Source organism: Bufo gargarizans, chromosome 2 (assembly GCF_014858855.1).
Source record: "Bufo gargarizans isolate SCDJY-AF-19 chromosome 2, ASM1485885v1, whole genome shotgun sequence".
In the NCBI taxonomy this organism is placed as follows: Eukaryota; Metazoa; Chordata; class Amphibia; order Anura; family Bufonidae; genus Bufo; species Bufo gargarizans.
The window spans coordinates 621,343,035-621,370,677 of record NC_058081.1 but is presented as its reverse complement, the minus strand read 5'-3'; the positions used below and the strand labels follow the sequence as shown (position 1 = coordinate 621,370,677).

At 41.6% G+C, this 27,643-nt stretch overlaps 1 long non-coding RNA gene across 1 annotated transcript in view; it reads right to left on the bottom strand.

The window, feature by feature from the left end:
- Positions 1–1,270: 1,270 nt before the first annotated feature.
- Positions 1,271–27,643, bottom strand: part of LOC122926839 — a 56,037-nt gene continuing 29,664 nt past the window's right edge. The window contains exons 2-3 of the long non-coding RNA XR_006387726.1: positions 5,523–5,618; positions 1,271–1,849 (exon numbers count right to left, since the gene is read on the bottom strand). This is a non-coding gene — a long non-coding RNA (uncharacterized LOC122926839). The remainder of the gene's footprint in view (positions 1,850–5,522; positions 5,619–27,643) is intronic.

Genomic DNA, 27,643 nt, shown 5'->3' with positions numbered 1-27,643 from the left:
TTCACAGTTATGATTCTACAATGAAGCACAGCCATTATGCAAGCATTTTTTTAAAACTCAGGCACACTTTACGGGGCTTGTTATACTCAGAAAATGGCATTTATTGTGTAGACAAAGTTAAAACGTTTTTCTGACATTTTAAAGAGGACCTTTCACCGATTATGACACTGTGAACTAAGAATACAGACATGGAGAGCGGCGCCCGGGGATCTCACTGCACTTACTATTATCCCTGGGCGCCGCTCCGTTCTCCCGCTATGCCCTCTGGTATCTCCGGTCACAAAGTTATAGTAGGCGGAGTCTGCCCTTGTTCTTCTATAGCGCTGGCCAATCGCATTGCAGAGCTCACAGCCTGAGAGAAAATAACCTCCCAGGCTGTGAGCTCTGCGCTGCGATTGGCCAGCGCTAGAGCAGAACAACGGCAGACTCCGCCTACCATAATTTAGTGACTGAAATCTCCGCCTACTATAACTTAGTGGCCGGAGATACCGGAGGGCATAGCGGGAGAACGGAGCAGCTCCCGGGGATAATAGTAAGTGCAGTGAGATCCCAGGGCGCCGCTCTCCATGTCTGTATTCTTAGTGCACAGTGTCATAATCAGTGAAAGGTCCTCTTTAATACTGGTGAGCTATCCTCAGGATAGGTCATCAGTATCTGATCGGTGAGGGTCCGACATCTGGGACCCCCACCAATCAGCTGTTTGAGAAGGCACTGGTGCTCCTGTGAGTGCCGCAGCCTTTTCCGTGCTTATCAAGCACAGCGCCATACATTGAATAGTGGTTGTGCTTGGTATCACCCTCAGCCCTATTCACTTCTATAGGGCTGAGCTGCTCCTAGGCTACGTGACCATTAAACATGTCATCACTCGGCCTAGGGAAAGCTTTGAGAAGACCACGGAGCTACTGCAAGCACTGCTGCCTTCTCGAACAGCTTATCGGCAGGAGGTTACAGTTGTCGGGCCCCGCGATCAGATACTGACGACCTATCATGCTATATTGAATGGGACACTTTAATGGCTATGTCATCTTTCAAAATATTTGTGTTTAAAATTCATTTAAAAGCTACTATTCTGTGCATACAGCATCAATGCAGATCTGCGTGTCTCCATGGTTACAGACTGCAAACAAACCCTGTGTAGTCTGCAGTTATGGGTTACTCCACTGTATATGCCTCCTCTTCTACTGTTTGTGGGACATTGGAGTAAAATAATATAATGGGACCTGGACGGGGGCTGTCAGGATGGTAAAAATAAATCACAAATTTTCCATTAAACAAGCAAAACATGTTCCGTTTATTGGTTTATTTAATTTGAATGTTTTTTTTTTCCAAGTTCTTGGTGGCTGATAGGCCATTAATAACAATGACAGACTTCTGCCTGAGTTTTCTTAGCATTGGAAGTATTCACACAAGTATAGATGGACAACACTGACCGACAATGAAGGTCCCAGAAATTGGTCATTACATTTTTGAAATATGTCTTGCCCTTTTTTTTCACCCGTCCTGATGTTGGACGTCTTTCCTGTTGAAGTTTTGTGAATTGTTCGCCTAATGCTGTATCTGCAAATATTTAAACATGGGAAATAGGATAATTCTAAACGTATACAGTTTTATATTAGTCGTCATCATGGTTCCGAGGTGTTTCTTGTCCGAGTCTGCGTGTGTCCCATTATCAAGAGGCATACAAGGTAAAATTAACACAGATGACCAGCAGCTGGGACACAAACAGCGCATCATCATATGTAGCAAAGCTCTCCCATCTGTCCATCCCAAGAGAATGGTCGGATTTAAAGGGGACAGGATGATGGGGAAGTGGAGGATTCAGAACACACAGACTCTCTGGAATAACAACCTGTTGAAGGGGTAAGAAAAAAAAGGAATTACAAAAAAATAAAAAATAAATAACATGTTGCTGTTGTTACCAAGCACATTTTGAAAATGTAATTTTTTTTTCCCCAACCATCCAGAGCTGCATTTACAATTCTGCTGGTTGTTATTGGACACCATCGGCAAGCTTGTTCTCAAACACACCTTAGCTTAACAAGCTGCTATAATGTTAGGTACACTTCCTGTAATGCAAACAAACTGCCTGCAGAATACCGAGTACAGCTGTGAAGTATAATACAGGCTGTAACTCATGATCAGTACAGAATATAAGTAATTTAATTTATGTACACAGTGACTCTACCAGCAGAATAGTGAGTGCAGCTCTGGACTAGGCTAAAGCTGAGGATCAGTACAGGATATACAGTATTATACTGTATGTAAACAGTGACTTCACCAGCAGAATAATCAGACTTTGGTGGCCCTTCATAAGTGAAATGTGTGGCTTCTAGGCTCCAGTGCAAAATCTGTTCAGTGTGGTCCATACTTCTCAACTGTCCCAGAACAGGGAGACTCCCGGAAGAGGAGGCAAATCTCCTGAGCACCACATTTTTAAATTATGCTTGCCTTTCCCCTTTCCCATTTATCTTCACTCCGGGGTGCCACACGCACAGCGTTCTGACCCAGGTGTTCGGATGCTGTGCGCAGAGGTAAGAACCTGAACATTTGGTCTTACATCTGCATACATGGAGTCTTTAGTCTGTAAGTTTAGTCTGAGATGTACTATACACTGAACAAAAATATAAACGCAACACTTTCGGTTTTGCTCCCATATTGCATGAGCTGAACTCAAAGATCTGAAACATTTTCTACATACACAAAAGACCCATTACTCTCAAATATTTCACAAATCTGTCTAAATCTGTGTTAGTGAGCACTTCTCCTTTGCCGAGATAATCCATCCCACCTCACAGGTGTGGCATATCAAGGTGCTGATTAGACAGCATGAATATTGCACAGGTGTGCCTTCGACTGCCCACAATAAAGGGACCACTCTGAATATGTGCAGTTTGATCATACAGCACAATGCCACAGATGTCACAGCGTTTGAGGGAGCGTGCAATTGACATGCTGACTGCAGGAATGTCTACCAGAGCTGCTGCCCGTGCAATGAATGTTCATTTCTCTATCATAAGCCGTCTCCAAAGGCGTTTCAGAGAATTTGGCAGTACATCCAACCAGCCTCACAACCGCAGACCACATGTAATGACACCAGCCCAGGACCTGCACATCCAACATGTTCACCTCCATGATAGTCTGAGACCAGCCACCCGGACAGCTGCAGCAACAATCGGTTTGCATTACCTAAGAATTTCTGCACAAACTGTCAGAAACCATCTCAGGGAAGCTCATCTGCATGCTTGTCATCCTCATCGGGGTCTGGACCTGACTGCAGTTCGTCGTCGTAACCGACTTGAGTGGGAAAATGCTCAAATTCAATGGCGTCTGGCACGTTGGAGAGGCGTTCTGTTCACGGATCAGTCCCGATTTTCACTGTTCAGGGCAGATGGCAGACAGCGTGTGTGGTGTTGTGTGGGTGAGCGGTTTGCGAAAGTCAACATTGTGGATCGAGTGGCCCATGGTGGTGGTGGGGTTATGGGCAGGTGTATGTTATGGACAACGAAGACAGGTGCATTTTATTTATGGCATTTTGAATGCACAGAGATACTGTGACGAGATCCTGACGCCCATTGTTGTGCCATTCATCCACGACCATCACCTCATGTTGCAGCATGATAATGCACGGCCCCATATTGCAACGATCTGTACACAATTCCTGGAAGCTGAAAACAGTTCTTGCATGGCCAGCATACTCACCGGACATGTCACCCATTGAGCATGTTTGGGATGCTCTGGATCAGCGTATACAACAGCGTGTTCCAGTTCCTCCCAATATTCTGCAACTTCGCACAGCTATTGAAGAGGAGTGGACCAACATTCCACAGGCCACAATCAACAACCTGATCAACTCTATGCGACGGAGATGTGTTGCACTGCATGAGGCAAATGGTGGCCACACCAGATACTGACTGGTTTCTGACCCCACCCCAGTAAGGTAAAACTTTGCACATGTCAGAGTGGCCTTTTATTGTGGGCAGTCTAAGGCACACCTGTGCAATATTCATGCTGTCTAATCAGCACCTTGATATGCCACACCTGTGAGGTGGGATGGATTATCTCGGCAAAGGAGAAGTGCTCACTAACACAGATTTAGACAGATTTGTGAACAATATTTGAGAGTAATGGGTCTTTTGTGTATGTAGAAAATGTTTCAGATCTTTGAGTTCAGCTCATGCACAATGGGAGCAAAACCGAAAGTGTTGCGTTTATATTTTTGTTCAGTGTAGATGGGTGGCCTAGTCTGGACTCTGTATATGGGAAGAACTTGTAAAATAAATTGGGTTCTAGTCAGGGGTCTGTACGCAGCGTTTTTTGTTGAGTAGCTGCTGGATTCTATTATAATCAATAGGGCCAGTGGGCAATGCGGTAATATGTTAACACAGATGTAAATGAGGCCTTGGGGTCTGTAGAAAGGAGGAATATAGTCTTGGATCTGTATGGTAGGAGGGGGAGGGTGTCTGTTTAGGGTTATGTATAGATTGGGGGTCAGATCTGGGGTCTGTATTGTTATTCAGTAACCTGGTATGATACATGGTCTGCATTCATTTATTTATTTTGGTGAGTGCTGAATGGGGTCATATATACTATTTGCAATCCAAATGCTGTTGGTTGGGAGCTTGTCTTATATAAATGGATGGGGCATAAGGTACACATTTTTTTTCCTTCTGAATCTCCATGATATCTCTTCTTAAAAGTTGACTAGTACTAAAATGTTCCCCCAACTATCAAATGGCATTAACAGCATACTTGCTAGTGCTCCCAAAACAACCTAGAGGACCTGGAAAAAGGAGACCTCCCAGAAGATCTTTCATATCCCCTGTGTTCCACATGGAGAACTGCTTTCTCAGGCACTTTAGCTGATGCCCGAACCTGGATTGAAAGGGTGTGGCATGTCATGAAAAGGGTTGTGTCCCATGAGGAAGGGATGAGGCTGTAGAAAAGGGGTGATGAAAATGTGGTGCCACACACTAATACCTCTCGACTGCCAGCATTTAAATGATGGCAAGTATGATTTATAGCACTGGAGTCCTCTTATGTGGTAGCAGGACCTATGAGCTTCCTCAGAGACAGGTGCAATTGTAGATCTACACCCCCTACAAACTCATTCCTTTATGCACGGACGCCCCAGCACATTTTTCCCTCTCCACACCCTTACTATCTCATGTAAGAACTATAGCATATGTGTCAGGTCATTTCCATCCTACTTTTTGATAACATTGCAATGTTGTGGATGGGGGAGCCCTACATAGCTTGTCTTTGTGAATGTAGGCCGAGAGGCGTAACATGAAGCTCCTTGACTCTAGTTCTAAATCTGTAACAGTCCCTCACCTACCATATGCCCTGGTATAATGCAGGTATCCTCTTATGTGACAGAGATGTGCCACAATGTTACACATGCAATGCCTGGTATGTCCTTTACAACTCCTGTTTCTGTTTTTCATAACTGATCTTTGCTGTTCTCAGGTCTTAGTTATTCCCTTGCTCTGTCTCACTATACTCAATGTTGCCAGTGCACTTACCTCATCATACGTTAGATTTGTAGTCCCAGAGATTTCATACATTCTTTATAGGCTTCAATTAGATCCTGGCAGTTTTCTTCACCCTTCTCTGCTGCACTGCAGTGACAAGAAAGCAATCAACAAGTTACTGTCATAATGCTATCTGTATACAGAGCTACAGTGCATTCCAAAAGTCTTCAGACCCTTTAACTTTTTTCACATTTTGTTATGTTGCAGTCTTGTGCTAATATAAAAAAAGAAAAAACTAAAATCTTGCATTGACATAAGTATTCAGGCCCTTTACTCATCACTTGAAGCACCTTTGGCAGTCATTACGGCCTCCAGCTTCTTGGGTATGATGCTACAAGGTTTGCACACCTGGATTTTCTTCCATTGTTCTCTACAGAGCCTCTCAAGCTCTGTCAGGTTGGATGGGGATTATCGGTGGACAGCCATTTTCAGGTCTGTCCTGAGATTTCCGATTGGGTTCAAGTCAACGCTCTGGATGGGCCACTCAAGGACATTCACAGAGTTGTCCCTAAGCCACTCCTGTGTTATATTGGCTGTCTAGGGTCATTATCTTTTTGAAAGGGAAAACTTTAGCCCAGTTTGAGGTCCTGGCTCAGGTTTTCATTAAGAATTTCTCTGTAGTTTGCTCCATTCACCTTTCCCTTAACCCAGACCAGTCTGTCTGTCCCAGCTGCTGAAAAACACCCACACATGATGCCACCACCACAAGGCTTCACTGTAGTGTCGGGCTTACTTATATGGGTAGGATATTCATATTCTATTATCATTGATGCAAGGCTCTGCCATACTAAAGGTGCATTACAAGGTCTCACAAAGACATTTGTTTTTAAAAGGTCTCCTCTCTCATAAGAGGGATACAAACAAAAGGGTGTATACAGAGAGTCACATACAATGTACAGAAAGTTGTTCGAAAGAAATCCTACATGAGAATGAACAAACCCAGCTGCAAGGATTTCAGGTAAACTCCAATAGGTCATTGTTAAATGCAAGGTTAGGGAAACAGAATATATGACCTAAAGACAAATACATTCTAAGAAACTCGTCTGGTTTGAGGGTGAACAGCGAGTTTCCGTGTTTACCAGGGATAATGAAGCCCTGTTATATCCACAAAGGTTGTATGCTTGATTAACACACAAATGGCTGGGTCCAAAGTTACAACATCCTAAAACCCACAGTGAAATGTCAATATGAAAAACCTATCTATCCTTAGATTTTCCTTTTAACATACATTCATTTGTTTCTAGTCATCTGCTGACACCGGAGTCAGCAAATGGCTTTATATTCAATCTTTATTTTACCAGTGGTACAATCTCATAACATTTATTGCCTATGGCAACGTTTCAGGCCCAGTTCGGTGCCCTTTGTCAAGCTTGATGGCCGGTCGAAGTGTTAATATCAAGCCCAATAATTTCCGACACTATACTAACGGATATCTGAGATCGGTTTATAGATTGTGCAGAGCAAGGATTTGGGTGTACAATATCCTCAAATTGTTGAAGTATATGTGATTGTAATCGTATATATTTAACCATATTTAGGGCTACTACATGCTCATATACTACATTTTGTGGATGCCATCTCGTGGATAAATCTAGGTATTGCATGTTAGGCTATATTAGTGATTTTTGTTGATTACATTTTTTATATTTTTTTTATATATTCTATATTTTTGTAAATAAATCATTTATATATTACATAAAGGCTGGTACACTGTTTTACTCATTGCACAACATGATTGCCTACCCTTGATCGCTTCATATTTTGAGGTGTTTTAAATGTCCACCTCGTAAGATCAAAGTCAGTACCCTTTTATGGGAGAGAAGTAAGTATATAACTGACATGTAGACCCATATATCCAGACTATAAGCAAAATTAGAATCTGAAAAAGCAACGGTCGAAGAATTAAAACATGAAATCGACCGCAGCAGCGAGGCGTATCATAGGTTGAAACAGGAGCTAGATGAGTTAAATATCCGTTATTGTAGACATCAACAAATTGAAACCCAGAACCATACTGTAATCAATGTTGAGAGTGCTCTGCCTGACAATGAGAGATTCTTAGATCCTCCAATTCTCTCTCCCCAAAACATAGACCTATCACGATCATATGCTCTTAAAGCAAAACCAGTCCGAGACATTAATAGTCAGCCACCAGAAGGTGATAGCAGTGGAACATAGGTGATATTGACCTGACTAAACCAGGTGTGTTGAGCTGTAACATCCTTACAAGGTGCTAGCGACGCAAAGAGCCACAGAGGTAGCTCACCACACGTCCTATGAAGAGGAGTGCTAGGGTTAGATCACCTGTGCCAAGCGAATATGACTGGACTGATCGAAATGTGAATGATTATGACAGTGACATGGAGAGACGGGTGGCGTATTCATTACCACGCCGGCATGAGTTTGCCCATAAGGGGGATGAGAGTGACCAGCGACGATCATATTATGATGCGTCCTCTAGAAAGAAATATGATCAATCTTCTAGGGAGGATCAGAGTTCATCGAGTATCATTAAGTTTCTAAATACTACTGTACCTAAGTACTCTAAGAAGGGATCTGCTGAAATTGCTGACCATTTAGAACTGTACCAATCCACTATGGATTCCCTAAAATTGTATTCTGATGCTGACAGGATCAGGGTCTTACCATGGGCCTTCGATCATAAATATCGCCACTACTTCACTTCCTTTAAAGAAAAGAGGGGTCCGAGGTTGGCAGGATGTTTTGCATGAGGTAAAATTAGAATTTGGACCGTACCGTACTATTAACGTCACAAAACGGGATAAATATAAACTTACTTGTAAACCCAATCAGAGTCCCCAGGAATTCCTTTCCATCCTTAAAAATTCCTACGGGTTAGCGTATAGGTCCTCGAATTGGGAATCTGAGCAATTCAAACAATTGTTTTATGACGCAATGCCAATGCAGATCAAGTTTAGTTTGGCTAGAGATCTTGAAATCGATGCTCCCTTGGATAGGTTGGTGATGGCTGTCACTATACTGTGTAATATCAGTGAGTGCCATACCATAGGTAAGAGAAGATACAGACGATCCCCAGAACACAGCATAGCCGAGACTAAGGTAGACCGTAATTTGGGGTTTGAAACCCAGTCTAGTGGGGATTTTAAGTCTATGGACCCTCCTAAACAAACACAGCCAAGTCAAGTGGAACCCAAGCAAACCAGACCCCATAGCCCCAACGAGTCAGAGGGGAAGAATAATGGCAATAAAAGGTATCAATACCGTCCCCAGTATAACAACAGGGGTCCCTCGAGATACAGGCACTGGAATAACAGTCCCAGACAACAAACGGAGGGTAGGTCTGAAGCCTCTACCTCACCTAAAAGTCGGTCACCCACCTCTAACAAGGGTTCCCCTCAAAATCAGGATAGGCCCGAATCGAACGATTAGTTTGATAAGTTGGTAGATCAGGTGGCCAAGTTAACAGAGATGGTTAATAAAATATCCCAGGCATCAACTGAAAAACCGAAGAAGTCTTTTTTAGCGGCAGCTGCAGGTCCCAGCTCAGCTTTATAGAGTTGACAGGGCGGGGTCAGAACCCAGGCCCATGCAAGGTTAATTAACTGATTGTAGAAGAACCTAATGTAATCACTACTTCCATGTTGCCTTGCAGTGTTCATGACCCTAAAATTGAGGCCAAAGAAGAGATGTCTAACGATTTGTCTATTTTGCAGTCTAACCATATGAATAATAATGCTGATGTATCTTCCCCAAAGAATGATTCCATAATCTCAGCGTCCATCTGTGAGCTGCCATCTGTAAGATGTGATGTAGTCCAGTCTTCCCCAAAGGTGGGGGCTGCTACCATGTGCAGTAGGAGCGTCAGAGCGTCCCCAGAGGTTGTATCGCTGCATAGGGATCAAATCCTAAAGAAGTGTCAGATGTTTTATGTGACCTGTTTCATGATGATGGCCGATATTTTGTTGAGTCATATCTCCAAGATGAATCTATAGGACCAATTAGAGGTTTAATTGACACAGGCTCACAAGCCACCATACTATCATATAGTCACTTCCGACAGGTTATGAATTTGACAGCAAAGAGACCACAATTAAAGTCATTCAATGGCTCTTTGATAAGCGTAGGTGGAGACGCTTTGCAGGTGAAACGAACAGCATGTCTAAAATTTAAAATAGACAAGAAGGTAATCAGACATCCCACAATCATTGTAGACCTTCCTAATGATCGACTGATCATAGGAATGGATCTCCTGAAGAGGTTAAGTTCCATAGTAGACTTCATCAATGAAGCCATTAGGACTCAATTAAAAGGCACCTATTGCTTATGAGTACTCCTGCAATACTCAACCCCAACACAGTTATCATGTGATTGAAGAGTGGCTTAACTCTGTTGAAGTTCATTTTAGGAACAATCCGACACCAGACATCACCATCCAGAAAAATGGTGATCCCGTGGACGCTGTTAATGGTACTGTCCATACCATCACCATCCATAAGAACCAAATTAAAAAGGTGATCTTGGATGGGGATATGCTATTTCGCTTGAAGGAAGATGTTCAGAAGTAGCGGACCTAACCAGACATAATCAATCCATGGTCCGGATTGAAAAGGACCAATGGGTTCATGATCTAGATGGGGATTCCCAGAGTCATAATGTAATTGCAAAATGTTTACTGTCTATTTCCATAGGAGATAAGACTACTGAACACTCATTCATCGTGTTGCCGTGCAGATTGATTTGGTCAACAATCCAATATCGTCCAGCAAACCTTGAGATGGGGACAACAGATGCCCTATGCCGTGAGTATCATGGTTGCTGATGAGGTTAAGATTCCAGAAGGGTGCAAGCCATTTATTCTGCCCATGTAGGTAAAGAAGGGGCAGAAACTAAGGAATGCAGATGCTCTGATCTGTCTGCCTAACCGGATACAGCAACTCGGCCTTAAGGTAAAACACTCTCCTATGATAAACATCCAACAAAATCCATTACATATGATGATTTACAACATGACTCCTCATAGCATATCCTCACAAAAGGGCACCACAATTGGTCTAGATATGGATTTGGAATATTACACTTTTGGATTCCAGAATGATGTAATCGGACTTATTCCTGATGAATACCTGACAGAAGAACAAATGGTGGAACAACGTTTTTCCTGAACACCTGAAGGGTTATTCACTATCCACTCTGTTTATCCTTTCAGTTTTGAAAAAGGTACATGTCGCATCACAGAGTCGCCTTTGGTTTTCAACCACGAGATCGACGACAAAGAATGTAAGTCATACCAACAGGGGAAGGTCACAACTTCACAGATTGGAAGGACTACCGGTTGGGGAAGAATAAAGGGATATTGAGATTCCAGCAAAAGACAAACTCAGGATTGGTATCATATACTTCAACAAGTATACTAACCTATCCTCATATATATACATATATATGTTCTTTCTTCTCTTTCTTCCCCTGTAACTAATTACTGTGTAACTAATTTCCGTATCTGGAAATTGCCTGTTAAAACTATACCGAATCGGAGAGTCGCGATAGTATAGTATCCTTTTGTTGCAGGGATGATCAAAAGGAAAATGGGAAGAGGTATATACTCATAATTTTCATCTAATGTATTAAAAATGGGCGGAGCCAAGAGGACATCCAAGACTATCACTATTATCTACATTGTCCTAATTCTGGGAAAATAATTCCACACCGAACTGATCGCTGTACCAGGCCCATCATCGGGAATCATGCTACAGAATACCACGGGTTTCATCTTGAAGAATAAGCAGATTTTAGCCCAGAAAATCTATGTCAGTTTGGATCCACACATCTCCATTGAAAGGTGGTTCAACGTTTCCGAGATCCAGTCTCCAGAGATAAAGATGTATCAAATGCACAAAACGGGTTACACAGATCCTGGAACAGACCAGAAAAACCCTGACCAGAGAACAATTTTCTACAAGTCATCAACCAAAACTGTTCATCTCTGCAATTGTAGCTGCTATAATATTTGGCGTAGTAGGAACTGTCATATCCACAGGTGTATCAGCTGCCAATTCCATCTCTTTTAAGACACTGGAAATTGAGATCGGATCGCTAAAAAGGAATCTGAATGCCATTCATGCAGAAATGGAGAATCAGAAGCAACACCTATTGGACCTATATTCCGTTGTGGAGGACACTATCGTTACTACAAACTTACACTCACAGTTGCTAACCTGCTCAATAAACCTCTATAAAAGTAACAAACAATTCAAAAAAGAGATTATATTCATAAAGGAGCGTATTAGTTCTCACACACATGTCTATCACGATGAAGTCCAAAGTGGGATGCAAGATTTGAGGGAAGGACGCATTCCCCTATACTTTGTCTCACACAATGTAATTTGCAAAATGTTGCAAAGAGTCAGCGTCGACAAAGTAGAACACATCCAACTGAACTTAGCATTCAACATGGGGATTACCATACCCTTGTACACTCACCTAAACAATTATTAGGAACACCCTACTAATACGGTGTTGGACCCCCTTTTGCCTTCAGAACTGCCTTAATTCTACGTGGCATTGATTCAACAAGGTGCTGATAGCATTCTTTAGAAATGTTGGCCCATATTGGTAGGATAGCATCTTGCAGTTGGTGGAGATTTGAGGGATGCACATCCAGGGCACAAAGCTCCCTTCCACCACATCCCAAAGATGCTCTATTGGGTTGAGATCTGGTGACTGTGGGGGCCATTTTAGTACAGTGAACTCATTGTCATGTTCAAGAAACCATTTTTCCAGTCTTCAACAGTCCAATTTTGGTGAGCTTGTGCAAATTGTAGCCTCTTTTTCCTATTTGTAGTGGAGATGAGTGGTACCCAGTGGGGTCTTCTGCTGTTGTAGCCCATCCGCCTTAAGGTTGTGCGTGTTGTGGCTTCACAAATGCTTTGCTGCATACCTCGGTTGTAACGAGTGGTTATTTCAGTAAACGTTGCTCTTCTATCAGCTTGAATCAGTCGGCCCATTCTCCTCTGACATCTAGCATCAACAAGGCATTTTCGCCCACAGGACTGCCGCATACTGGATGTTTTTCCCTTTTCACACCATTCTTTGTAAACCCTAGAAATGGTTGTGCGTGAAAATCCCAGTAACTGAGCAGATTGTGAAATACTCAGACCGGCCCGTCTGGCACCAACAACCATGCCACGCTCAAAATTGCTTAAATCACCTTTCTTTCCCATTCTGAGATTCAGTTTGGAGTTCAGGAGATTGTCTTGACCAGGACCACAACCCTACATGCATTGAAGCAACTGCCATGTGATTGATTGACTAGATAATCGCATTAATGAGAAATAGAACAGGTGTTCCTAATAATTGTTTAGGTGAGTGTATATTGAACCTGGAAAAATTTAAATTTGTTTTATTCTCTCCATCCTCGTTGTTAACACAAACAATGTGTTCAAGATGAAAAGGGTTCGTAATGTGGGCACCTGGAAGAACAACAATCACATCAGGATTCAAACTCCTGACATTGTGGCCTACCAACCCTGGAAACCAGATTGGCTCGCTGTCCCAATCCTGGACAACTGCGTAACATTCCAGGACAAAAATTTCCAGTGCGAAGGCAATCCATTTAATTACGATGCCACTCATGCTTTATGTGGTCTCGAGTACGAGAAACGCGGATCGGAGAAGTGCCATGTGACATGTCTAAAATCAAGGATGACAATGTCTATTTAATGACTGAGAGATAAATCTGTGAATCACACTAATTTGGATAAAGACATTAAATAATTATACAGGTGATGTGACATTTATCCAAGTGTAACGAAGGGAACCGTCCTTAGAGTCAGTGTCCTATCCAAGACTGCCCTCTCCTGGTAACTCAGGAATAGACTAGACAAATACTAAGCCTATTATACATCTCCACACCCTCCGGATGACATCATAGGTATTGGGGTGGACACGGAGATACACGAGGGAGAGATAGACGGACTCGTACATGAACGGGAATACACTGAATCATCAAGGAAACAACACACCGCCATCTTACTTGCATTCAAGATGCCTATTAAAATCCAGATATTTGGTAAAGTATAATTGCCGACACTATACTAACGGATATCTGAGATCGGTTTATAGATTAAGCAGAGCAAGTATTTAGGTGTACAATATCCTCAAATTGTTGAAGTATATGTGATTGTAGTCGTATATACACTGCCTGTCCCAAAAAAAGTCGCCACCAGGATTTAACTAAGCAAATAGTTATGAGCCTCCTATTGGAAAATTACTGTATGGGCGATTATCTTTCAGCTGGCAACAAGTTATTTAACCCTAACTGGTGCAATGAGTTGCTTCTCATTTCTTAAACAACCATGTTGAAAGACACATCTCGTGGTCGTGGAAAAGATGTTAGTCTTTTTGAGAAGGGTCAAATCATTGGCATGCATCAAGCAGAGAAAACATCTAAGGAGATTGCAGAAACTACTAAAATTGGGTTAAGAACTGTCCATTGCATTATTAAAAATGGGAAGGATAGTGGGGACCCATCGTATTCGAGGAACAAATGTGGCAGGAAAAAAATCCTTAATGATCGTGATCGGCGATCACTTAAACGTTTGGTGAAATCAAATCGAAGAAAAACAACAGCACAACTCAGGGCTATGTTTAATAGTGAAAGTAAGAGCATTTCCACACACACAATGTGAAGGGAACTCAAGAGATTGGGACTGAACAGCTGTGTAGCAATAAGAAAACCACTAATCAGTGAGGCAAACCAGAAAAAAAGGCTTCAGTTTGCTAGGGAGCATAAAGATTGGACTCTGGAGCAATGGAAGAAGATCATGTGGTCTGATGAGTCAAGATTTATCCTGTTCCAGAGTGATGGGCGCATCAGGCTAAGAAGAGAGGCAGATGAAGTGATGCACCCATCATGCCTAGTGCCTACTGTACAAGCCTATGGAGGCAATGCTATGATCTGGGGTTGCTGCAGTTGGTCAGGTCTAGGTTCAGCAACAGTATGTGCTCCAAGAATGAGGTCAGCTGACTACCTGAACATACTGAATGACCAGGTTATTCCATCAATGGATTTTTTCTTCCCTGATGGCACGGGCATATTCCAAGATGACAATGCCAGGATTCATCAGGCTCAAATTGTGAAAGAGTGGTTCAGGGAGCATGAGACATAATTTTCACACATGGATTGGCCACCACAGAGTCCAGACCTTAACCCCATTGTGAATCTTTGGGATGTGCTGTAGAAGGCTTTGCACAGCATTCAGACTCTACCATCATCAATGCAAGATCTTGGGGAAAAATTAATGCAACACTGGATGGAAATAAATCTTGTGACATTGCAGAACCTTATGGAAACAATGCAACAGCAAATGCATTCCGTAATTAAACCTAAAGGCGGTCCAACTAAGTATTTTTGGTGGCGACTTTTTTTTTGGACGGGCAGTGTATTTACCCATATTTAGGGGTACTACATGCTCATATACTACATTTTGTGGATGCCATCTCATGGATAAATCTAGGTATTGTACTTTAGGATATATTAGTGAGGAACAATCATCTCCTATGCCTAAAGTATGCAAGACTGCAGCCAAAGACAAAAAAGATAAGGTGAGGACTGATAGTAAGTAGCTGTTGGTGGGCGATTCTATCATAAGAGGTGTGAAGTTTGAGGAAAATGGTTTTGTGAGATGTCTCCCTGGTGCTACCACTAGCAGGGACAGATGACGTATCCTTAATATTGTTAGGCAAGCAAAGCAGGAAAGGGAGGTGAATGTTATTGTCCATCTTGGGACAAATGATCTGGCTTGCAATGAGGTTTCAAAGGTGAAGGAAGCTTTTCGCACACTTGGTAATGATATATGGGAGGTTGCATTGACTGTTTCATTCTCTGCAGTTTTGCCTGTGCATAACCTTCAGCATGACAGGAAGATACACATTAAGGAATTCAATGTATGGCTTGGTGAATGGTGTCTGAACCAAGGGTTTGGCTTTGTGTCTTATGTTCTCATTGGAATGGAAAAGAACTGTACAAGAAAGATGGTTTGCATCTTTCTCTCAAAGGAACGAATGTCCTCAATGAACAGTTCAAAGTATTTGCTAAGGAGCATTTAAACTAGGAAAGGGGGGCAAAAGAGTGATAATCCATCAGTCCGGCTGCCCCCCGGAACAATGCCAGAAGATGCCAGTAGCACATAGCTCAGAGTCTTGTCTAGAAATGCTCGCAGTTTAGGGAATAAGATCAATGAACTTAAATCTATAATGGCATCTGAGAATATAGATTTAGTGGCTGTTACTGAGACATGGTTCAATGGGAGTAATGACTGGGATATAACAATACCAGGGTTCTCTCTATATAGGAAAGACAGAGAAGGCAAGAAAAGGGGAGGGGTGGCCCTGTATGTGAAAGATAGCATAAAATCTAATTTAATACAAGTTAGCGAGACCAATTTAGAGTCATTTTTGGGTTACGTTGCAGCTTGATAATCATAAGGTACCCGTGGTTATAATATTCATCCAATTAAATCGATTGGTGTTGGTGATATTTCTCTGGTTGTCCGCACATGCTGTGTTACCACTGAAGGAGCAGACACAATATAGCTCAGAAATGCGTCTGGTTGCCATTAAGTATCCCAATATATTGAGGAGGATCGATCACATTATGCTGGCATAGATCATCATTTTGAAAATTATCAATGCTACCACAACACAAAAAGTAAATTGGTGCTAAAATTTCCACCTTCTTCAACCCTCAGCCAGTAGCAGGGAAGCATAGCAACAGCTAATCCCATGAGATGACAACGGGATCTTGGAGATAGCAGCTGTGTGGCGTCCCACGTGTGTAACAGCTAAAGTGCGCTTACCTCCGAGATCCCATTTAAAGTCTCGTGAGAATACAGCTGCTGTGCGGCTCTGCTGCTATCTCCAAGATCCCGTTGTCATCTCATGGGATTAGCTGTTGCTATGCTTCTCCGCTACTGGCTGAGGGGTGAAGGAAGTGGAAATTTTAGCACCAATTTCCTTTTTGTGTTGTGGTAGCTTTAATAATTTTCAAAATGATGATCTATGCCAGCATAATGTGATCGATCCTCCGCTATATATTGGCATACTTAATGGCAACCAGACGCGTTTCTGAGCTATATTGTGTCTGCTCCTTCTTCAGTGGTAACACAGCATGTGCGGACAACCAGAGAAACCCTGCAAGTACAGCTTGATACTCCACAATCATATCACCAACACCAATCGATCCAATCGGATGAACATTATAACCACGGGTACACATCAACATTCATAACGTCATCAATCATTTTTTTGTGGGACCTTGTACGGTGATCGTTTACATACATGCACAACCTATTTCTCCAATACCAGCCCCACTATTGTTTTATTTTAGGTATATTGGTTTTAGCACAAGATCTATATTTTATTGATAATTGTGTGTATTGTATACTAATGAACTATACCATTATCGTTTATTGATTTATTAAAAGTGCTTCCAGCGTGAAAGAAGGATAGTGAGTGCAGATCGTCTATTTTATTGTTTTCATTTTAGATTTAGTATTCACAAATGGGAATTTGGTATCTGATATTACTGTAGGGGAAAGCTTGGGATCTAGTGATCACCAGTCAGTGTGGTTTACTAAAAGTACAGTGACTGAGTCACACCACACAAAAACAAAAGTTTTAGATTTTAGAAAAACTGACTTATCTAAAATTAGATTAGTGGTATACAAGTCCTTATCAGATTGAAACAGTTTCAATGGAGTCCAGGAGAAATGGGACTACTTAAAAGTGGCACTATTGAAGGCAACAGATAATTGCATTAGGCTTGTCAGTAAAAGCAAAAAAAGGAAGAGACCACTGTGGTACTCAGCAGAAGTGGCCAAAATCATTAAAAACAAAAAGATAGCATTTAGTAATTATAAAAAACAAAACAAAATGAGGATGACAGGCAAATTTATAAGATTAGGCAGAGAGAGGCCAAGCAAGTTATAAGAGCTTCTAAAGCACAGGCAGAAGAGAAATTAGCTCAGTCAGTGAAAAAAGGTGATAAGACATTCTTCAGATACATAAATGAAAAAAGGAAACTAAAACAAGGAATTACCAAATTAAAAACAAAAGAAGGGAGGTATATGGAAGAAGATAAAGATCTAGCTGACTGCCTCAATGAATACTTCTGTTTTTACAAAGGAAAATGAAGAAAAAAGAACCTCAGTTAGGAAGGAAGACTAATGAATCTTTTGATGCATGTGTCTTTACAGAGGAAAAGGTTCTAAGTCAGCTGGCCTGATGGGATGCACCCAAAGCTATTAAAAGAGCTTAGCTATGAACTAGCAAAACCAGTAACAGATTTATTTAACCAATCACTGGTAACAGGAGTCGTCCCAAAAGATTGGAAATTAGCAAATGGGCCCATTCACAAGAAAGGTAGTAGGGAGGAATCAGGCAACTATAGGCCAGTAAGCCTGACATCAATAGTGGGGAAATTAATGAAAACCATACTTAAGGAGAGGATTGTGGAACATCTAAAATCCCATGGCTTGAAAGATAAAAAACAGCATGTCTAAAACTGTCTAGTCAGCTGTCCAAAACTAATACAAATAAGTCACAGGGGCCTGATGGGATACACCCAAAGCTATTAAAAGAGCTTAGCGGTGAACTAGCAAAACCATTAACAGATTTATTTAACCAATCACTGGTAACATGAGTCGTCCCAAAAGATTGGAAATAAGCAAATGGGCCCATTCACAAGAAAGGTAGTAGGGAGGAATCGGGCAACTATAGGGCAGTAAGCCTGACATCAATAGTGGGGAAATTAATGAAAACCATACTTAAGGAGAGGATTGTGGAACATCTAAAATACCATGGCTTGAAAGATAAAAACAGCTTGGGTTTACTTCAGGGAGATCATGTCAAACTAATCTTATTGATTTGTTTTATTGGGTGACTATTACTTAACTAATTGATTGGGGGTTGTATTACTTAACTAATTATATTGCTCGAACAAATTGCTCTGGATGGAACACAAAAATGATGTATAGAATACTATGAATTAAAAACGATTAATTGATGTAATGCATATGGTGTGCCATGGATTTCTCCTGTAAAATAATAGATGGCGGAGGTGGAGTAGATATCGCTTATCTAGACTTTAGTAAGGCTTTTGATACTGTCCCATATAGAAAGCTTATCAATAAATTGCAGTCTTTGTGCTTGGACTCCCATATTGTTGAATGGATTAGGCAGTGGCTGAGGGACAGACAACAGAGGGTTTTAGTCAATGGAGTATATTCAGATCATGGTCTTGTTACCAGTGGGGTACCTCAGGGATCTGTTCTGGGACCCATATTGTTTAATATCTTTATCAGCGAAATTTCAGAAGGCCTCGATGGTAAGGTGTGTCTTTTTGCTGATGACACAAAGATTTGTAACAGGGTTGATGTTCCTGGAGGGATACACCAAATGGAAAACGATTGAGGAAAACTAGAGGAATGGTCAAAAATCTGGCAACTAAAATTTAATGTTGATAAGTGCAAGATAATGCACCTGGGGGGTAAAAACCCAAGAGTAGAATATAAAATCAGTGATACAGTCCTAACCTCAGTATCTGAGGAAAGGGATTTAGGGGTCATTATTTCTGAAGACTTAAAGGTAGGCAGACAATGTCACAGAGCAGCAGGAAATACTAGCAGAATGCTTGGGTGTATAGGGAGAGGCATTAACAGTAGAAAGAGGGAGGTGCTCATGCTGCTCTACAGAGCACTAGTGAGACCTCATTTGGAGTATTGTGCGCAGTACTGGAGTCCACATCTCCAGTAGGATATTGATTCTTTGGAGAGAGTTAAGAGAAGAGCTACTAAACTAGTACATGGATTGTAGGATAAAACTTACCAGGAAATATTAAAGGACCTTAACATGTATAGCTTGGAAGAAAGACGAGACAGATGGGATATGATAGAAACTTTTAAATACACAAAGGGAATCAACATGGTAAAAGAGGAGAGAATATTTAAAAGAAGAAAAACTGCTATAAGAGGACATAGTTTTAAATTAGAGGGGCAAAGGTTTAAAAGTAATATCAGGAAGTATTACTTTACTGAGAGAGTAGTGGATGCATGGAATAGCCTTCCTGCAGAAGTGGTAGCTGCAAATACAGTGAAGGAGTTTAAGCATGCATGGGATAGGCATAAGGCCATCCTTCATATAAGATAGGGCTATTCATAGTATTCAGTATATTGGGCAGACTAGATGGGCCAAATGGTTCTTATGTGCCGACACATTCTATGTTTCTAGTGATTTTTGTTGATTACATTTTTTTATTTTATTTATTCTATATTTATGTAAATAAATCATTTATAGTTTGCATAAAGGCTGGTACACTGTTTTACTCATTGCACAACATGATTTACCTACCCTTGATTTCTTCATATTTTGAGGTGTTTTAAATGTCCATCTCGTAAGATCAAGTTTTTATTGATCCTTAATTTTTCTTAGTAAAGCGTTTTGCTTTATTAACCCTTCCAGTAGGGATGGTATTTGGCAGGTAGTGCAATCCAGTCCAAGTTTTGAATAATCATGGGGGACGGGATATAAATTGCAGTCCGTCCCTTATTCTTCATTATAACCTTACCACTGAAGAGGAAACCTGACGGTTTCAAAATGCGTTTGGGGAGAAAATCTTAGTTGAGCGGTGTTCAGATATCAAAAACTCTCCATTTAAACAGCACATGGTGCATGGCGAAGTTGGCGTCCCAATAATCACAGCCCATATGCGCTGTAACAAAAGGTCCTGGCACGAGCACAAACTCCAAGGTTGAGAGAGAACAGCTTAGGAAGATAAGGTATATAAAGGGAGACGCCACGTATGTATAAACCAGCGCAGAGTGTTGTATGAAAACGCCTGGATGCCGGTAAGAGATACTAACTTTAAGAGTATTGCAGCCAATAATATACAAACAGCACAGCATAAGCACGGCATAAGTAAGCTGTAATACAGGAGATACTAAGATTCTAATATATTACTATAAAGGAACATCGTATGAAAGGAATATAACAATTGGAGGATCGTAATTTTAAAACAAAAACGGAAATACAAAGTCGCACGAGAACTGCCACCTATGACTATAGGTTCCATATGATTGCAAGAGCTCCGCAACAGGAACCAGGACAGGGACTGGAACTATAATTTGCTGCTACAGGCGTCTTTTATTATTAGTTTTATTTTTCTGCATCTTTTGTGTTTTTTATGGTTATTTTATGATGTCATTTTTAGAGTATAAAAAGGGTATATTTTTTTATGAATAAAAGATAGAAACATATTGTTAAAGCCAGCCATTTATTTATTTACCAAGGTCTTAAAGTTAGGTGGTTGTAGCAGGCTGAGCTATATTTCGGTGAGCGCTTTAAGGTGATGAACAGTTTCTGGTTTCCTCCAGACATGACGCTTAGAATTGAGACTAAAAACAGTGATGGTTGACCTTCTGGAAGGCTCTCCCATCTACACACAGACTATTTGAGTCCTGGTTGTTTCAAATATCTTATGCAGGCTACTGTGCTGAAGGGAACTTTCAGTGCAGCAGATATTTTTTTGTACCCTTCTCTAGATCTGTGCCTCCACACATTCCTGTCTCTTAGCCTTGCAGACAATTTTCTTCTCCTCATGGCTGGGTTATTGCACTGATATGCATTGTCAGCTGTGCGACCTCATCATAGGCGTGCGCAGCCTATTGCAGTAGGGTGTGCACCCTAAAGCAAAAACACACACACCGCGCGTGTGTATGTATGTACAGGTCCTTCTAAAAAAATTAGCATATTGTGATAAAGTTCATTATTTTCTGTAATGTACTGATAAACATTAGACTTTCATATATTTTAGATTCATTACACACCAACTGAAGTAGTTCAAGCCTTTTATTGTTTTAATATTGATGATTTTGGCATACAGCTCATGAAAACCCAAATTTCCTATCTAAAAAAATTAGCATATTTCATCCGACCAATAAAAGAAAAGTGTTTTTAATACAAAAAAAGTAAACCTTCAAATAATTATGTTCAGTTATGCACTCAATACTTGGTGGGGAATCCTTTTGCAGAAATGACTGCTTCAATGCGGCGTGGCATGGAGGCAATCAGCCTGTGGCACTGCTGAGGTGTTATGGAGGCCCAGGATGCTTCGATAGCGGCCTTAAGCTCATCCAGAGTGTTGGGTCTTGCGTCTCTCAACTTTCTCTTCCCAATATCCCACAGATGCTCTATGGGGTTCAGGTCAGGAGAGTTGGCAGGCCAATTGAGCCCAGTAATACCATGGTCAGTAAACCATTTACCAGTGGTTTTGGCACTGTGTGCAGGTGCCAGGTCGTGCTGAAAAATGAAATCTTCATCTCCATAAAGCTTTTCAGCAGATGGAAGCATGAAATGCTCCAAAATCTCCTGATAGCTAGCTGCATTGACCCTGCCCTTGATAAAACACATTGGACCAACACCAGCAGCTGACATGGCACCCCAGACCATCACTGACTGTGGGTACTTGACACTGGACTTCAGGCATTTTGGCATTTCCCTCTCCCCAGTCTTCCTCCAGACTCTGGCACCTTGATTTCCGAATGACATGCAAAATTTGCTTTCATCCGAAAAAAGTACTTTGGACCACTGAGCAACAGTCCAGTGCTGCTTCTCTGTAGCCCAGGTCAGGCGCTTCTGCCGCTGTTTCTGGTTCAAAAGTGGCTTGACCTGGGGAATGCGGCACCTGTAGCCCATTTCCTGCACACGCCTGTACACGGTGGCTCTGGATGTTTCTACTCCAGACTCAGTCCACTGCTTCCTCAGGTCCCCCAAGGTCTGGAATCGGTCCTTCTCCACAATCTTCCTCAGGGTCCGGTCACCTCTTCTCGTTGTGCAGCGTTTTCTGCCACACTTTTTCCTTCCCGCAGACTTCCCACTGAGGTGCCTTGATACAGCACTCTGGGAACAGCCTATTCCTTCAGAAATCTCTTTCTGTGTCTTACCCTCTTGCTTGAGGGTGTCAATGATGGCCTTCTGGACAGCTGTCAGGTCGGACTCGGCAGTCTTACCCATGATTGCGGTTTTGAGTAATGAACCAGGCTGGGAGTTTTTAAAAGCCTCAGGAATCTTTTGCAGGTGTTTAGAGTTAATTAGTTGATTCAGATGATTAGGTTAATAGCTTGTTTAGAGAACCTTTTAATGATATGCTAATTTTTTTAGATAGGAATTTTGGGTTTTCATGAGCTGTATGCCAAAATCATCAATATTAAAACAATAAAAGGCTTGAACTACTTCAGTTGGTGTGTAATGAATCTAAAATATATGAAAGTCTAATGTTTATCAGTACATTACAGAAAATAATGAACTTTATCACAATATGCTAATTTTTTTAGAAGGACCTGTATATACAGTATATATAGCCTTTATGCCATTAGCCCCCATTATCAGCCCTTATGCCTCATTAGCCCCATTATGCCTCTTATTAGCCCCCATTATGCCTCATTAGTCCCATCATCAGTAGTGATGAGCGGCAGGGGTCATATTCGAATTCGCGATATTTCGCAAATATTTTGTAGAATATTCATTGAATATTCGCAAATTCGAATATTCGTTATATTCTACGATTTTTTTTACTCGAAAAATCAGCAAGGTAATGATCGTGTAATATGCGAATTTTCGTAATGCAAATTTTTATTGCGAATTTTTCAACTTTTAGACAAAGAAGATTATAGCACTATATTAGCTAATTTGCTATAACTTTGTTTTTTCGAACATTCGTAATATTCTAAAACAAGAATATATAGCAATATAGCGAATATTCAGAAAAAAACGAATATAGAGCAATTTAGCTAATATAGTGCTATAATCTTCTTTGTCTAATAGTTGTAATTTTTTTCTCATCTGAAGTCCAGATTGGAAAAAAATGACAACTATTTAAAAAAAAGATTTGCCAATTTGAAGAAATGTCCAGTTGGATTAACCGGAACCATGAGAAATTTATGAAAACCTGGCTCCCTTGAAGGCTGATGGGTGATGGGCAGGGTATAATTCAACCTGGTGACCACATGGCCAATTAATAGTAAGTTAGCATCGCCTGACCGGTGCCTCAATTTAGGGGCTTGCCCTTTCACATACATATAATCTCATTGCGTACTGAAGCTATATGACCATAGCTATATGACCATAGCCTTTTTGACTGAAAAAACTCTGAAAATAAAGAATTTACAAAAAAAAAAAAAAAAAAGATTATAGCACTATATTAGCTAAATTGCTCTATATTCGTTTTTTTTATACAATATTCACTATATGGCTCTAACTTCATTTTTTCGAATATTACGAATATTCGAAAAAACTGTTATAGCAATATAGCGAATATAAAAAAAAAGAATATAGAGCAATTTAGCTAATATAGTGCTATAATCTTCTTTGTCTAATAGTTGCATTACGAAAATTTGCAAACAACACTACTCCTAAAGTCAAATATACTGCAGCCTTCTCATTGGCCCACAAGCTAGAAGCAGGGATGGATCATGTGTACTGATTAAAAAAAAAAATTGAATATTCAAAATTACGAATATATATCACTATATTCGAAATATTGATGAATGTTCGAAGTACCTATATTCGCGATAAAAATTTGAAATTAGAACATTTGTGATCAACACTAATCATCAGCCCTTATGCTTTATTAGACCCCATTATCAGCCCTTATGACTCATTATCCCCATTATCAGCCCTTATGCCTCTCATTAGCCCCTATTATGACTCTCATTATCCTCTATTATGCCTCTCATTATCCCCATTATGCCTTATTAGCCCCCATTATGTCTTATTAACCCCCATTATGCCTCATTAGCCCCTGTATGCTTCATTAGCCCCCACTATGCCTCTCATTAGCCTCCATTATGCCTCCAGAAGCCTCATTTTTTATTAAATAAAAAAACACTTACCTCTCTGCTCCTGGACGCCACCGCTCCTCACATCGCAATCTTCTTCCTCCTGCTGTTGGCTGTACTCTGAACTGGCACGCACAGCGTGACGTCACAAAGCGCCTCACGCTGTGCGCAGCCCTGCACAGCCGACAGCCGAGGACCAGGAAGCGGTAAGTACATAGCGTTCACCGCTTCCTGGTCCTCCGGTACTAATGAACGCTTCCAAAATGGAAGCGCTTCATTAGTATTCGCAGGCCAGCAGGCTTGATTAGGGTGCGCCCAGGCACGCCCGGCACACCCCGTGCACACGCCAATGGACCTCATATAGACAGATGTATCTCTTTCCAAATCACGTTCACTCAACTGAATTTTCAACAGGTGGACTCAATCAAGGTGTAGAAACATCTCAAAGATGATCAAGAGAAACGGGAAGCCCCCAGAGCTAAATTTTGAAGTGTCATGGCAAAAGTCTGAATACTTATGTCCATGGAAAAATTTATAGATTTAATAGATTTGCAAACATTTCTAAAGTTCGAATGCACTGTATACATTTGATTATTCAGTCATTAATTGTTCTTTCCGGTTAAAGTGGCATGACAACATAAATATATGCCATTGAAGCTCCATTTTCTAGCTCTTTTTTAAATATATTTCAATGTTGTGTCAACATGAGAATTACAATGCCCTATAAATCACCTTCCAGCCCTGGAGAATGTATAAAAATCAGGTCCCATTAAAAAAATAATCAGTAGAGGCCTGACAATATTTGAACCTTCTTCTCGAAGACCTTTTTATGGGGTATCAAGAGCAAATGTTCTCTGTCTTGAATCACAAAGGCGTTAGATAATGTTTTTTTAAGCCATAAATGAGGATGACTTTTATGAAAGCCAGCATTTAGTAATCTCTTTTCTGGCTAAGTGTAGCAATAACCTTATAGCCATTTTCACATAAGCGTGTGTAGTCAGGTACTCACGGTCTGTGTGATTTCCCACATGGACTGCACATTGGCTGACCCAAACTCACAACATTATAGTGATCTAGAGTGCTGTTAGTTCCAACCTGATTGTGGATCTACTGTCCTGTACTCACATGATGCTGTGGGCACAGCGAGAGTTCAGGTCAGCTCACGTGTGGTCCTTACAGGGAATGTAGCCATCACACAGACCATATTTTCCAGACAGCACACTTAAGTAAAACTGGCCTTGGCCTTAAAGCATACATAAACTTTCAACAAACTTGTCACGTGCTGGAGGCCCAAGGCAGACCCTCGGGACGTCAAGCAAACAGGACACAGGCAAACAGACCAAGGACTCACAGAGAACTTTATTACAAGTGTAATAAGAGCACATGACAGAAAGCAGGTAGGCAATAGTGGTAGCACTACCACAGAAATAAGTGCACAGGCAGACCAGAGGCAAAACCCAGAGGGCTAGCGAGCCCTGTTCTTCACAGAGCCCCTGGTGGTGGGGATGAACTGGGTCGAGAGCTCACTGGTCGCACCTCCAGGAAGGTCCCGGAACACTTGGCCCCTACCTGCAGAGAACCACACAGGTAAAACCACCAGCAGAACAGACAACATCAGAACTAGAGATACGTACAGACTAGAAATACCACAGACAAGGGACTAACAGCACAGAACAGGCTAGAGATACACACAGAGTAGGGATTCCCCCTCCGGGGAAGCCAGGGACCCTCTCACGAAGGCAGGACAAAGGACAGACAACAAACGGAAGCAGTTAAGCACTGCCAGGCTATCGGATGCAGTTACCCACTGCTAGGCGAACAAAGAACAGACCAGGAGAACAGAACATGACATAATACAGAGCAGATACAGAGCAGAACAGGACATGATAACAAACACCATAACAGAACAGGTAACAGAGAACAGACCAGGCAATACAACAAACACCAACAATGCAAAACCAGGTGACACCACGCAGAAGGGTAGCTGGAACCCCCAGGAACAAGCGCAAGGTGCTACAACTAGCAAGGCACAGACAAGACTGACTAACCCCCTGGGTGAGCAACTCCCAGCAGAATAAAGCTGGATAACGAGGCACCTGGAAAGCCCCACCCAGGCACAAATCAGGGGAATTAACCCCAACAAGACACACAGGCTGCATCACAGGCCGTTGGTGGCTGGGACTGCAGGAGTGCGCATAGGCTGGTGCTTTTTCTTATAGTGTGCAATCACGGCCACCACTGCTGGATTGCAGGGTGGTTGTAACCGTGGAAACGAGCCATGTATAATGTGATGGAAAAATAAATCAAGCCAGCAAAGGAGGCAATTATCTTAGCTAAAATTGTTATGCCTGCATTTAACAATGAGACAGGTCTATATGACTCCAGTAACAGCGGGACATTAGACTGCTTAAGGAGGACAGTGATCATCTCTTCACTCACTGAAGGAGGTAGGCCATCTGTTATATAAATGTTTAGAAGATTTACTGCCATATTTCTGTCCAATTTTTTATATATCTAAAATGGATGTGTAATACCCTGGAGTGGTATTACCATTTTTGCACTCTGCTACTGTTATCTCTAATGGTTAACATGAATGTCATCTTTGTATTTATTTCCAGGTCCTTCACCAGTGTGCATTATTTTAGATATTATTGTTATGCAACTGCTTTGTACATGTAATATGCCTGTTTCACCAGCAGGTGGCGGTGTGTATCTGGCAGAGAGAGAGATCTCTAGACAGGATGAAAATTACCATTCCATTCTCCCCCCTTTGGGCCAAAGTGGGCCATTTCTGCTTCCTACCAGAAGTGAGGGGTTGAAGTTCTAGTTTTGAGCAATCTAAGCCTGGGCACTGTCTGAGCCAGAAGTGCCTAACATGTAACAGCCAGGGCAGTCTAAGCTAAGTTTGCAATGGAAGCAGAAGTGGGGAAGATGTAGCAGCAAGGGGAAAAAGTTCTCCGGCTGAAGCAGGATCTCTCCAGAGGGAAGTAGCTCATAGAGCACCACGACTTCTTGCTAATTTATTTACTGAGTATCAGGAGGGGGCCAACAGCCAAAGGCACCCCAATTTAGGGATAGCAGAACCGACCGAAAGTCCAGTAACCAGACCCAAGCCAAGTTTAGCACAGCAGAGAGAGAGGCGCACTCGGTCTCCCATCAGCCGCAGGCCTGCTGCTTAGCTTCGGGAGCGAGGATCTGTGTTTGACCTCGTTCCCAGGGCGGCTTTGCTAGCTGGGAGGCTCC